The following is a 14,980-nucleotide window of genomic DNA, read 5'->3' on the forward strand; positions in this document are numbered from 1 at the left end:
CGCGGGAACGACGGCCATACTTAACATTGGCTGCGCCTCATAGAAGCAGGGGTAAGTACACGCCGGGAAAACGCTTACGTAAACAACGTAAAGTGACTGCGTCGGGCCCGCGTACGTTCGTGAATTGGCGTATCTCGCTGATTTACATATCGACGCCGTAAATCAGCGAGAACGCCCCCAGCGGCCATTTTAAAATTGCAGTTAAGATCCGACAGTGTAACACAGTTACACCTGTCGGATCTTAGGCATATCTATGCGTAACTGATTCTATGAATCAGTCGCATAGATACGACCGGCCTAACTCTGAGATACAACGGTGTATCAGGAGATACACCGTCGTATCTCTCTCTGAATCTGGCCCTTTGACTTCATTAGACATATAACATCATACCTCCCAACTTTTTGAGATGGGAACGGGGGACACCTATTAGCAAAAGTATGTAGGCATAGGACGCCCCCCTTAAAGGAGAATTATACAAAAAAATGATTAGTTAAACCCACAAGTGCCTTTTTTACCTCTACTATTTCTTTATATTGACTTTTCAAATATACAAATGCAGCAACACTTTTTGAAAGATAAATAGTGCACTTTATATCCAACCATACCTTCCAACATTTTGAGATGGGAATGAGGGACACCTACTAGAAAACATATGTAGGCATAGGACACGCCCCCTGTCACACCCCCTTAAAGGAGAATTAACCAAAAAACAAAGCTTAAAGTGGATGTAAACCAACTCTCGTTCTTTCTAAACTACTGCCATGGTGCTGATCTATAAGGATATAGATGCCTCCTGCATGTATCTCTACCTGTCAAATGTCTCCCCTCTGTCTCTTATAAGAACTGAAAAACTGCAGATTCTGTGGGTGGATCTGTTGTCTGGAGCTCTGTAGGTGGAGTCGTGATGTCAGTAGACTCTCCGCCCACCTCTACACTCCCCTTGTCAACATGCAATTTGTCGTATGTTTTTCTTCCACTAAATTCCACTATGATCACTAACATCCAGTCAAAATCCAGAAGAGTAACCACATGACTTCAGAAAAGGAGTGGTGGTGGGAATTAAAAACAAATGCCTGTCTCCAAGCTAGTGCATGAGATATGTAAATAACCTGTCATTCACAGCAAGGGGGCGGGAACGGACCAAGGTTTTTTTCTGTTAGTCCGTTTTATCTCACTGAACAATAAAAGAGGATTGCTCAGAGCTGGATTAACTCTGTGTGGCAAGACGGCACAGATGATAGGAAATATTTTACTCTACAGGGAGTGCAGAATTATTAGGCAAATGAGTATTTTGACCACATCATCCTCTTTATGCATGTTGTCTTACTCCAAGCTGTATAGGCTCGAAAGCCTACTACCAATTAAGCATATTAGGTGATGTGAAGGGGTGTGGTCTAATGACATCAACACCCTATATCAGGTGTGCATAATTATTAGGCAACATCCTTTCCTTTGGCAAAATGGGTCAAAAGAAGGACTTGACAGGCTCAGAAAAGACAAAAATAGTGAGATATCTTGCAGAGGGATGCAGCACTCTTAAAATTGCAAAGCTTCTGAAGCGTGATCATCGAACAATCAAGCGTTTCATTCAAAATAGTCAACAGGGTCGCAAGAAGCGTGTGGAAAAACCAAGGCACAAAATAACTGCCCATGAACTGAGAAAAGTCAAGCGTGCAGCTGCCAAGATGCCACTTGCCACCAGTTTGGCCATATTTCAGAGCTGCAACATCACTGGAGTGCCCAAAAGCACAAGGTGTGCAATACTCAGAGACATGGCCAAGGTAGGAAAGGCTGAAAGACGACCACCACTGAACAAGACACACAAGCTGAAACGTCAAGCCTGGGCCAAGAAATATCTCAAGACTGATTTTTCTAAGGTTTTATGGACTGATGAAATGAGAGTGAGTCTTGATGGGCCAGATGGAAGAGCCTGTGGCTGGATTGGTAAAGGGCAGAGAGCTCCAGTCCGACTCAGACGCCAGCAAGGTGGTGGCGGAGTACTGGTTTGGGCTGGTATCATCAAAGATGAGCTTGTGGGGCCTTTTCGGGTTGAGGATGGAGTCAAGCTCAACTCCCAGTCCTACTGCCAGTTTCTGGAAGACACCTTCTTCAAGCAGTGGTACAGGAAGAAGTCTGCATCCTTCAAGAAAAACATGATTTTCATGCAGGACAATGCTCCATCACACGCGTCCAAGTACTCCACAGCGTGGCTGGCAAGAAAGGGTATAAAAGAAGAAAAACTAATGACATGGCCTCCTTGTTCACCTGATCTGAACCCCATTGAGAACCTGTGGTCCATCATCAAATGTGAGATTTACAAGGAGGGAAAACAGTACACCTCTCTGAACAGTGTCTGTGAGGCTGCGGTTGCTGCTGCACGCAATGTTGATGGTGAACAGATCAAAACACTGACAGAATCCATGGATGGCAGGCTTTTGAGTGTCCTTGCAAAGAAAGGTGGCTATATTGGTCACTGATTTGTTTTTGTTTTGTTTTTGAATGTCAGAAATGTATATTTGTGAATGTTGAGATGTTATATTGGTTTCACTGGTAAAAATAAATAATTGAAATGGGTATATATATATTTTTTGTTAAGTTGCCTAATAATTATGCACAGTAATAGTCACCTGCACACACATAGATCCCCCTAAAATAGCTAAAACTAAAAACAAACTAAAAACGACTTCCAAAAATATTCAGCTTTGATATTAATGAGTTTTTTGGGTTCATTGAGAACATGGTTGTTGTTCAATAATAAAATGAATCCTCAAAAATACAACTTGCCTAATAATTCTGCACTCCCTGTACATTGTGACAGCAAAAAAAAAAATCCACAAGAGCTTTTTTTTTTTTACCACTACTATTCCTTTATATTGATTTTAAATATTTACAAATGCAGCAATTTAGAATTTGTATGAAAGGTTTAGCACTGGGAACACTTTTTGAAATATAAAAAGTGCATTTTATATACAACTATATGGATCAGACCACAATGAGGGACAAATGAGGGGGGGGGGGGGAGAGTGACAGAGGGACATTGCTCCAAATCAGGGATAGTTGTAAGCTATGTACAAGTATATAGATCAGACCAAAATGAAGGAGGAAAAAGGGTCAGAGGAACTTCGTTCCAAATCAGGAACAGACTTTCGAAATCAGGGACAGTTGGAGCTATGATATATATTTTTTTTTATTTGAACTTCATTGTAATTTTTCATAAAGATACATGAACTAGAATTTATTTTGTTTAAAGAAGCACTTCATAATAACTAGAGAAGCCTATGTGGGAAGCAGTATGCTCATCTATAAACTGTATATCCCACTGATGTGCAGTTAACTTGTCAATATCTTCCTTTAGCAGCTCTTGCTGTTTAACTTGTCCATGTTTTGTGCAAGTTCCTTGTTGTCATCATTGGGGAAGGTATACAACTCTAAGGCCTTGTACACACGATAGGTTAAACAGAGGACAACGGTCTGATGGACCGTTTTCATCGGTCAAAACCGATCGTGTGTGGGCCCCATAAGTTATTTAACCATCGGTTAAATAAAATCCAACTTGCTTTAAATTTAACCGATGGATTCCTAACCGATAGGTCAAAACCTATCGTTAGTAGGCACAACCATCGGTTAAAAATCCATGCATGCTCAGAATCAAGTCGACACATGCTTGGAAGCATTGAACTTCGTTTTTTTTCAGCACGTCGTTGTGTTTTACGTCACTGCGTTCTGACACGATCGTTTTTTTAACCGATGGTGTGTTGGCGCGACGGACCATCAGTCAGCTTAATCGGTTAACCGATGAAAACGGTTCATCAGACCGTTCTCATCGGATGGACTGATCGTGTGTACGCGGCTTAAGTTAACTTGAACTTAATCTATGTAAATGCCAAGCACTTTATTCAGATGCATTTAGCTTCAATTAACCTCAGGTAGTGTTTATTGCACCCCTGGTCATTATACACATTTATTTGCTCTAAAATAACAATGAAATACAGCAGAAAAGAAAACAAGTGCTAAATCTGATTTTTGTAGCCACTTTAAAATCCTTTCCTATTGAGGGACATACAATTTTGTAGACAATTGGGTTGCTGCATAAGAAATAATTGGATTACAAAAAATTGTAGACCAGACAAGGTTCGGCAAGGTTTTTGCAGGGGGATTAATGAGCACCCCGGTTGAGATACTCGATGCCTACATTGGCAAGACTCCCAGATTAGTAAAACCATGTTATCTGACTTGACCAGCAGTGGTTGATTAAAGAAAACCCACTAAAGAATTGAATTGAGTAGATTTGAGAGATTTAACTATTCTGGCTGGTATACTGTATTCCAATGTCCAACAACTCAGTTGTGTTCAGAATCCCATTTCCCTTAATGGATGAGAGAAAAACTAAATTATTATAATTCCTGTGTGGATTTCAAACATTTAAATATCCTCTATAGAAGTTTAATTTTTAAATATCAATGCTGTCAGTTTCATTTTAGATAATGATGAAAGCAGCAGCCAAAAAAAGAGTCATTAGCTTTAGTAAGGGGTCAGTTATGATAAATGGATCCCATTTTCAGTTCTCTTTTGTGGTATTAAACAACTGAAATCATGACACTGAGCTATAACTTTTATTTAATTAAGAAACTGTATTATCACTAAACCTAAGTGAATTAATATATGCACATACATTAATAATATGCAAAGTAATTTTGCACTTATTCAGCTTTCCATGCATTATTATTATTATTTTTTTTTTATAAAATCCATTTGAAAAATATATGCAAATATCAAAAAGCATCATTTATTGTAATTATGACTTTTAATGCAATAGAGGCATTTAGGTAAGCACAAAAATTTAATCAGAGCAACAATTGAACAGAAATTATACAGTAACATTCAGATACAGGTAGGGACAGAAAGTCTTAGGCAGGGAGAGTAGCAGCTGAGATGAGAACAGGAACAGATATAGGAAGACATGGAACAGGAAATGTTTAGGATGAATGGACACACAAAGGGCATGAGAAAGCAACAGGGACAAATATACATTAAGGCGATTGCAAAGTTATAATTTTTTTAAATTAAAATAACAAACATTTTATACTTACTCTGTGCAATGGTATTGCACAGAGCGCTCTCTAACTTCCTTTTCTGGGGTCCCCTACTGGCGCTTTTGACTTCCTTCCTTCCAAGCACGCCCATAGCAATCCACTTGCTGTAGGAGCTATGGTGTGGGCTCAATCCCGAGCCGGGCTATGCGCATTTATAGACACATACAGTGTAGCATTCCCCGCCCCCACCCCTTCCTCATAGGATTTGATTGATAGCAGCAGGAGCAAATGGCCTCCACTGCTGCCTTCATGTCCTGTGAGAAAAAAGAGAGAGAGAGAATAATGGTGCTGATCCCAGGCACAGTGCTGGATCGAGGTCGGACTCAGGTAAGTATTTAGGGAGGGCTGGGGGAGCTGATTATGGAAGTTTTTTTTTTTACTTTAATGCAGAGAATGCATTAAGATAAAAAGGCCTTGAGCTTTTAAAACCATGTTAAGAACTAAGAGATAAACATATCAATAGATTAGTAGGGACAGACCCAAATAGAATGGGATAGGGACAAGAATTTCCGTAAACCTGTGCCCAGACTATGTGGATTAAAATATTTTTATATAGCACTAAATGTACTTTAAAATGAGCTCTCATTCTCTCCTGTAGATTTAGGCATTCTGCAGAAATTCATCTTTACATCTTTTTTTCTATGGAATCAGAATAATATAGGATCAGAATAGTATAGGATAATAAAGACAACACCCAGTGACTCTGGTAGGGCAGAGAGGCAGGCCATACAGATTTAGGCCAGCCATAGATGGAGTTAATTTCTTTCCTGCATGTACCCAGGTTGATCAATCGATCAACCTGGGTACAATCAACCTGCTGAATTTTACATGTAATTATCGTTAGTGGCTGTTATAGCTGCTAGCTGCTAGCAAGAACTGTTTTCCCCCAGCGGTGATGGCTTTCCCTGCTGGGAGGACACAATGTCTCTACAGGAGGGATCCCCCTGTCAACGCTGTCTGTGTTGATGGGGGAACTAAGCAAATTATTTGTTGACAGGGGAATTCCTCCTGCCGAGACATTGCGTCCTGTCGGCGGGGAAAGCCATCCCCACTGGGAGAACACAGTTATTATTGCTAGCAGCTATAACAGCCACTAACGATAATCACATTTAAAATTCATCAGGCTGGTTGTACCCAGGTTGATCGATTGATCAACTTGGGTACATTCAGCCTGCCTATATATACATAGTTCGAACAGGAACCGGCCGAGATTCAAACTGTCAATGGCCAGCTTTAGTTAAAGCAGAGCGGCAGGCTCCTTCAGAATTTTTTTTAAGTCTGCAGCTACAAATACTGTAGCTGCTTACTTTTAATATTGGGACACTTACCAGTCCACGAATCCAGCGGCATCTTCTCCCGAGATGATTTTTCAATCGGCTCTCGGGTGCTGCTGCCGCCATCTCGTCTAATGGAAACCGGAAGTGAAGCCTTGCAGCTTCACAGCCAATTCCGCCCTGCACTTTGTGAATGGCCGGAAGCGGGGGGGAAGGAGGAGGGGGCAGAACTCCAGGATGAGTTCACCATGGCAAAGTCAGCCGGAAGTGGGAGCGGGTGCATGTCAAAACTTTTGGCACCCCAAAGAAAGTGGGGGAGAGAACAATGACAGAGGCAGCGCCAACTATTTGGTAAGAAAGTAAAGACAGACACAAACTTACAGGAAGAAACAAAACAAGACACATGTATAGCCAGGAACGTAATTAGGTTAGAGAAGACACTGGCATACAGATACAAAAAATTAAGCTTAATCAGTCCGTATTCACTCTCATGTCTAGTACACACGAGCGGGATTCCCGATGGGAAAAGGTCAATCGGAAATCCCAAGGGGAAAACTGAGAACCTGCTCTCTACTTCTCCCCCGTACAGACGATCGGTTTTCCCATCGGGAAAACTCAGATGAGAGCTTTTCCTCTGGAATGCCGACCGAGTTTATGCTCCATCTGAGTTTTTCCCCACAGGAAAACTGCCAAAAATGTCCGGTTTCTGCTACACACGGTCGGGTTTTCTGACGGGAAAAAGTCAGACGGGAATCCCGGTGGGAAAAAAGAGAGCTGGTTCTCTTTTTTTTGTCCGGCGGGTTTGGCAGTTTTCCCGCCGGGATTCCCAGCCAAAAGCTCTCCTCACAGTTTTCCTGTCAGAAAACCTGGTCGTGTGTACGGGGCATCAGTCCGTATTCACTCTCTAGCTGTTTACAAGGGCAGACAGTACAGTTACAATACAATTCAATACAAGAGGAATCAGAGGGCCCTTCTCAGTAGAACTTACAATGATTTAATACCAGTATGGTGAGCCTGGATCAGCTTTCTGGACCTCAGGAAATGTAGATCTGTCTTAACAGACTTTCTTTTTTGCACTCTTGTATTATTTACTGTTGCTAAGGCTTAATAACGTATTTGAGTCTCCACTAAGATAAAAATCTGGCAAATGCTGTGCATTCATATAACTAATTACATAATATAATGACTACAGATTGTTTATGTCTATAGTCTCCAATATCTAAGAGATAACTGTAATAAAAAACTTACTGCCAAAGATCCACAAGTTTAGTGTACAAAACCATTAAATGTCTAGTTAATAATTAACCTAAGAGGAAATGTTCTTGAAGAATAATCTTTAAAGTCCAGAGATATCATCAAGAAAAATAATAGCTAGCTTCAGTTTTTAAGCCCCATGCAAATTGGTTTATTGATAACGCCGACAGGAGAAAATCAGAGTTAAAACTCAATTAAGCTGCATATTTTTCAAACCAGTTTAGGTGAGTTTTGCAACATTTGATGTTTGGGAGTTTATTTACAGTGCCTTGAAAAAGTATTCATACCCCTTGAAATGTTCCACATTTTGTCATGTTACAACCAAAAACGTAAATGTATTTTTTTGGGATTTTATGCGAAAGACCAACACAAAGTGGCACATAATTGTGAAGTGGAAGGAAAATAATAAATGGTTTTAATATTTTTTTTGCAAATAAATATCTAAAAAATGTGACGTGCATTTGTATTCAGCCCCCTTTACTTTGATACCCCTAACTAAAATCTAGTGGAACTAATTGACTTCAGAAGTCATCTGGTTAGTAAATAGAGTCCACCTGTGTGTAATTTAATTTAAGCTGTTCTGTGAAGCCCTCAAGAGTTTTTTTAGAGAATCTAAGTGAACAAACAGCATTGTGAAGGCTAAGGAATACACCAGACAGGTCAGGGATAAAAATGTGGAGAAGTTTAAAGCAGTGTTATGCCTCGTACACACAACCATTTTTCTCGGCAGGAAAAAAAATGAAGTTTTTCTCGACGTGATTCCTCTCCAGCCTGACTTGCATACACACTTTCATGCAAAAAAACTTAAGAACCAAAGCGCGGTGACGTACAACGGGACTATAAAGGGGAAGTTCCTTTCAAATGGCGCCATCCTTTGGGCTGCTTTTGGGCTGCATACTTGATTCTGAGCATGCACGTTTTTTCCCCCTCGGAAAAGCATACACACAACGTTTTTCGCGACGAGAAAAAGACTGACGGTAAAGACGACGAGAAAAAAGAGAGCTGGTTTAAATTTCTTTGCGGGCAGTTTTTTTGTCGAGAAAACTGCTAGGGAGCATACACATGACCGGTTTTCACGACCAATATAAAAAATTTAATTTTTTTCGTTGTAAAAACCGGTTGTGTGTACAAGGCATTAGGAAGATGCCAGTGCTACAATGGAATGGTTTAGACCAAAGCATATTCATGTGTTAGAATGGCCCAGTTAAAGTCAGGACATAAATCCAATTGAGAATCTGTTGCAAAACTTGAAAATTGCTGTTCACAGACACTCTCCATTCAATCTGACAGAGCTTGATCTATTTTGCAAAGAAGAATGGGAAAAAAAGTTCACTCTCTAGATGTGCAAAACTGGTAAAGACATCCCAAAAAGACTTGCAGCTGTAATTGCAGTGAAAGGCGGTTCTACAAAGTATTGACTCAAGGGGGCTGAATATCAATGCACGCCACACTTTGCACATATTTATTTGTAAAAAAAATTAAAAACCATTTATCATTTTCCTTCCACTTCACAAGTATGTGCCACTTTGTGTTGGTCTATCTAAATCCCAATAAAATACAGTTATGTTTTTTTGATTGTAACATGACAAAATGTGGAAATTTCAAGTGATATGAATACTTTTTCAAGGTACTGTACATGAATATAAATTTATATTATTGCTTGCTTGTTTACATGATCAGAAAAGTATATAAAAGATATTGGACCTTATTTATCAATATGTCTCAGAAGAAGGTTTTTCCCATGGTAGCCAGTAAGAATAAAACCTGCACTGATTGGTTCCTGTTGACAATTATTTTAACCTTAAACGTAAGACCAATTATTTCTGGCTTCCACAAGACAGAGCGCTGCTCTGATAACTCCATTTATTCTCCCCGGTCCACTAACAACAAATGTTATATACCTTATACACACAATGCTCTGGCTCTCTTCCCCCTCCTCCTGGAACACACTGCTGCTTTATACACACAGTGCTCCGGCTCTCTGCCCCCTCCTCCTGGATCACACTGCTGCTTTATACACACAGTGCTCCGGCTCTCTGCCCCCTCCCCCTGGATCACACTGCTGCTTTATACACCCAATGATACGGCTCTCTGCCCCCCTCCCCTGGATCACACTGCTGCCTAATACACACAATGCTCCAGCTCCTGCCCCCTCCCCCTGGATCACACTGCTGCCTTATACAAACAATGCTCCAGCTCCTGCCCCCTCCCCCTGGATCACACTGCTGCCTTATACACCCAATGCTACGGCTCTCTGCCCCCCTCCCCCTGGATCACACAGCTGCCTTATACACACGATGCTACAGCTCTCTGACCAACATCCCCCCCCTCCCCTCACTCTGCATCACACTGCTGCCTTACACAGACTCATCATTGGATTGCGCCTCCTTATCCAGCCATGTGCTTGATCCCCCATGCTCTGTGATCTGTGCTGCCATTGGAAGTCCCCTCCTTCATTTTACACTCTCTTCACAAAAGCCTGAACTACTGTATTGACTGTCGGCGCGCATTTAGAACAACACTGGAAACAACATTGGGCGGTATATATCTGCCACAATGTTGATTTGTGGCAGAACCCCTGGGGACCATCAAAATTTTCTCCTGAACCATCAATGGTACATGGACCACTGGTTGGTGACGGCTGTTTTAGTGGATTGATGCCATCAGTGTGTGGCCTTCTTTGAAAGACTATTGTATGGCTCATTATGTTATTAAAAATGTTAGCAAGAACTGAAATTGATTTCCTCTTATGATTACAAATTAAAATCTAATATTAGGCTCCTTTTGTAGCAAGAAGTAAGGACTGACCAGCTGCTAAGTAAGGAAAGAGAGAAAGTAAGAAGGGCACTAGATTGTCCAATGACATAAAATACAGGGAATCATGTGGGGATACCAAAATGCGTGCAGGGAATTGGAGTTTGTAAGTTGTGTGTCCAATGGAAGGGTAATATTATGTCATATAATGTGGGAGTGAACAAGCCGTTGACTGCCCACCTGAAAGAAACTGGATAAAAGCAACTTTGCCTTCTTGCCAAACTTATTTTGCTGGGTACACATGAAAGCCAACATGTCTTGGGGGATAGTTCCTCCTTTTTTAGGGTAATAAGCAAAAGATCAAAGAAGATTACATAAATGGTGGTCACAAAAGGTGTGTGAGTGAATGGGATGAAAGTAATGAAAAAAGAGGGGGAGTGATGAATTTTATGGTTTTGAGTCAGTAGCTAGAACGTAAAGCTGCTGGAGTGGCATCACTTGTCTGGTTACACACAGTGCCAGTTTGTTTCTGCATTTACTTGCCACCACCAAACACCTTTACGACTGCATATGTGAAACCAAAGTATTTACCTTTTTTTTAAAAAAAAATAGTATAGTATATTGTCACTGTATACATACAATGAAATGTATAAAAGTACATTTTACAACAGCAATATTAAAAAACAGTTCTCAACATAACCACACATACATACTTCCTAACATATGCCTACATATCTGTTCCTAAATATTGCAAAAATATAAAATATAAAAAAAAAAAAAATGTAAAATTTCACATAACATTCCTAACTCTGCACCTGGTGGGTTTATTGGCAATACAGCCCCAAAACACTATACTTCAAATGATTAGTATGCGTTTTAAATGTCCTATATCTTTTCCCTGATGGCAGCGGGGCAAACACACTGTAACCCAGATGGGTTGGATCACCACTACTAATAGCTTTTATAATTGGATGGAATATACTGTATCCAAATTTGGTAGATCTGTACCTATTATCTGCTGTGCTGTTTTCACCACACGAGACAAGTGCTTCTTATCCTCCTCTATGTAGCTAACACACCACACTACAGCACAGTGGAGAAGAAAATTCTCAATGGTATAATGATAGAAATTGACCAGAAGCCTAATGCCGCGTACACACAATCATTTTTCAGGATGAAAAAAACGTCGTTTTTGAAAAACGTCATTTAAAATGATCGTGTGTGGGCTACACATCATTTTTCAGGTTCTGAAAAACAACAAAAAAACAAAAAAAAAATTCGAACATGCTGCATTTTTTAACGTCCTTTTAAACTATGTCGTTTTTCGGGTTGTAAAAAATGATCGTCTCTGGCCTAAAACGACGTTTTGAGACGGGAGCGCTCGTTCTGGTAAAACTACCGTTCATAATGGAGTAAGCACATTCATCACGCTGTAACAGACAGAAAAGCGCGAATCGTCTTTTACTAACAAGGAATCAGCTAAAGCAGCCCAAAGGCGAATAGAACTTCCCCTCTAGAGTGCCGTCGTACGCGTTGTACGTCACCGCGCTTTGTTCATCATTTTTTTTAAACGATGGTGTGTGGGCAACGTCGGTTTTAATGATGAAGTTGGAAAAACATAGTTTTTTGGACATGCTGAAAAACAATGTTTTTTTTCATGCCGAAAAATGATCGTGTGTACGCGGCATTAAAGGCTTTTTTCTAAAATTCAGATCCCCTATGTGCCAATATACACTATATTTCCAAACGTTTCAGGTTTGCCTTTACACGCACATAAACTTTGATGGCATCCCAGTCTTAGTCCGTAGGGTTCAATATTGAGTTTTCCCTTCCTTTGCAGCTATAACAGATTCAACTCTTCGAGGTAGGCTGTCCACAAGGTTTAGGGGTCTATGGGAATGTTTGAAAATTCTTCCAGAAGCGCATTTGTGAGGTCAGGCACTGATGTGGAGGAGAAGGCCTGACTCGCAGTCTCCATTCGAATTCATCCCAAAGGTGTTCTATTGGGTTGACGTTAAGGCCGGTCAAGTTCCTCCACGCCAAACTCGCTCATCTATGTCTTTATGGACCTTGCTTTGTGTGCAGTCCTGTTGGAACAGCATGGAGCCATCCCCAAACTGTTCCCGCAATGTTGGGAGCATGAAATTGTCCAAAATGTTTTGGTATGCTGACGCCTTATATGCTCCCTTCGCTGGAAACTAAGGGGCCAAGCTCAACCCCTTACAAAGCAACCCCACACTATAATCCCCCATCCACCAAATGATTTGAACCAGTGCCCAAAGCAAGGTTCATAAAGACATGGATGAGTGAGTTTTGGGGGTGGACTTGACTGGTCTGCACAGAGTCCTGACATCAACCTGATAGAACACCTTTGGGATGAATTAGAGCAGAGACTGCAAGCCAGGCCTTCTTGTCTACATCAGTGTCTGACCTCACAAATGCGCTTCTGGAAGAATGGTCAAACATTCCCATAGACTCCTAAACCTTGTGGACAGCCTTCCCAGAAGAGTTGAAGCTGTTATAGCTGCAAAGGGTGGGCCAACTCAATATCGAACCCTACGGACAAAGACTGGGATGCCATCAAAGTTCATGTGCGTGTAAAGGCAGGCGTCCCAATACTTTTGGTAATATAGTGTACCAATATTGTACCTCTACTGCACGAAAATACAAGTTTTCTTTGATTTTGAAAACAAGGCCTTACATCATCCATGGCTATATTTCACAGATTGCTTCAGAAAATGCCTGGTATACAGACACTGACAGACCAGTCAGTAGGACAAAGGAAGGAGTTGACAAGGTGACCTCATTAGCACACCTTCACCCATTAACTGAGTTTTATCAGCACCCTGGCATTCCTCCATGCCTGCATTTGCCCGGCTTCTCCAGAATTCCTTCAGATGGACTCAGGCTGCATGCTAAACTCCCTGGGGCCGCATGTAGCCCATGGGACACCCTTAATGTAGTGCAAGAGCCTGCCTATATGGATACATGGATTGATGGTGTGTCCTCCTATTATACAGTTTTGGTAAATATAAAGGAGAATGTACAATCAGATTGTATAGTGTATGGCTACATTAATACACCTACAATTACCTAGCTTCGCTTTCAGTGTCATTGACTGTTAATGGCGCACCAAACAAAGAAGTAAACACACATTTTTCCACATGAAAAAACAGGTGATAAATGCAGTAAAAAACGTGCAAAAATGTCCAAAGAGCTACTTTGCCATTAATATTAACAAGCTGCCCTATGTGTCACTGAAAAGAAGAGGCAAAAAACACGTGCTCTCGCTACTCTGGGTGTGAATCGGGCATGAAAGTGAAATTCATGCATTTCAAAAAGAACAATGAAGCTCAATTCACATCTGTGTGTTTCCAAACGCATGGTAAACCACACATAAAATGCGCGCTTTGTCACGTGTTTCAGAACCGCTGCAAATTTGCATTGTGCTTGTGTTGTCATTACATGTTAGGGGTTCCTAAGTGCTCCAAACGCAACAAAAACTGTGGCAATGCACCATGCACTACTCCCCAAAAATATTCTGGAACTTCTTTGGGGTGATTGCGCGTAGAGCAGCCCATTCAGGTGAATGGACTACCCTATGCGAGCTGAGTGAAAACACTCAGAAACAGATGCATGCAGGAATGTGAGTTTTCGCTATGTGAAGATGTGAATGAGGCCTGACAACTGAGTGTCTCCCTCCTATTCACTTGTATAAAGATGGCCAAATACTATGCAATCTGATTGTACAACTTTCCTTTAGATTTACAAGAGCTATTGAATAGGAGGACACACCTGAACAATCCATTAAATTTGTATCAAATCAGACAGGCCCTGGTACTACATAGCTGATGGATGATCTAAAGGAGATTATAAAATCAGATTGTATAGGAAGTAGGTGGAAAGTGGTATTCCAATGAGGGAGGTGTGGTCCAAAGAGGTGAACACGCCCTCTTCTGTGATGCAACAAGGAAGTGAATGCTGAGGAAGTGATGGAATATGAAACTACCGTATATACTCGAGTATAAGCCGAGTTTTTCAGCACATTATTTTGTGTGCTGAAAATGCCCCCCTTGGCTTATACTTGGCACACATGTAGCCCCCACTCTTCCTCTACAAGTGTGCAAAGTTTGTTATCCGGGGGACCAACGGCCGGGGAGCACTGATTTTTCAAAGCTGGGCACCCCTTCCATAGACTCCCATGTTAAACGGCCATTTCTCTGGTGACTTTGGGAACCCGTTATCGGACGGTCGTAGGTTCTCTGGACCCCAAACTTGGCACACCTGTAGCCCCACTCTTCCTCTACAAGTGTGCAAAGTTTAGCCACGTACACACGATCGGTTAAACCAATGAGAACGATCTGATGGACTGTTGTCATCGGTCCAAACCGATCGTGTGTGGGCGCCATCGGTTATTTATCCATCGGTTAAAAAAAAGCCAACTTGTTTTAAAATTAACCGATGGATTCCTAACCGATAGAAAAAAAAAGATCGTTTGTAGGCACGACCATCGGTTAAAAATCCACGCATGCTCAGAATCAAGTCGACGCATGCTTGGAAGCATTGAACTTCGTTTTTTTCGTTGTGTTTTACGTCACCGCGTT

At 41.2% G+C, this 14,980-nt stretch overlaps 1 protein-coding gene across 1 annotated transcript in view; it reads right to left on the reverse strand.

The window, feature by feature from the left end:
• Nucleotides 1-14,980, reverse strand: part of CRACD (capping protein inhibiting regulator of actin dynamics) — a 222,359-nt gene that overhangs the window by 14,396 nt on the left and 192,983 nt on the right. The window lies entirely within an intron of this gene.

Source organism: Rana temporaria, chromosome 1 (genome assembly GCF_905171775.1).
Source record: "Rana temporaria chromosome 1, aRanTem1.1, whole genome shotgun sequence".
In the NCBI taxonomy this organism is placed as follows: domain Eukaryota; kingdom Metazoa; phylum Chordata; class Amphibia; order Anura; family Ranidae; genus Rana; species Rana temporaria.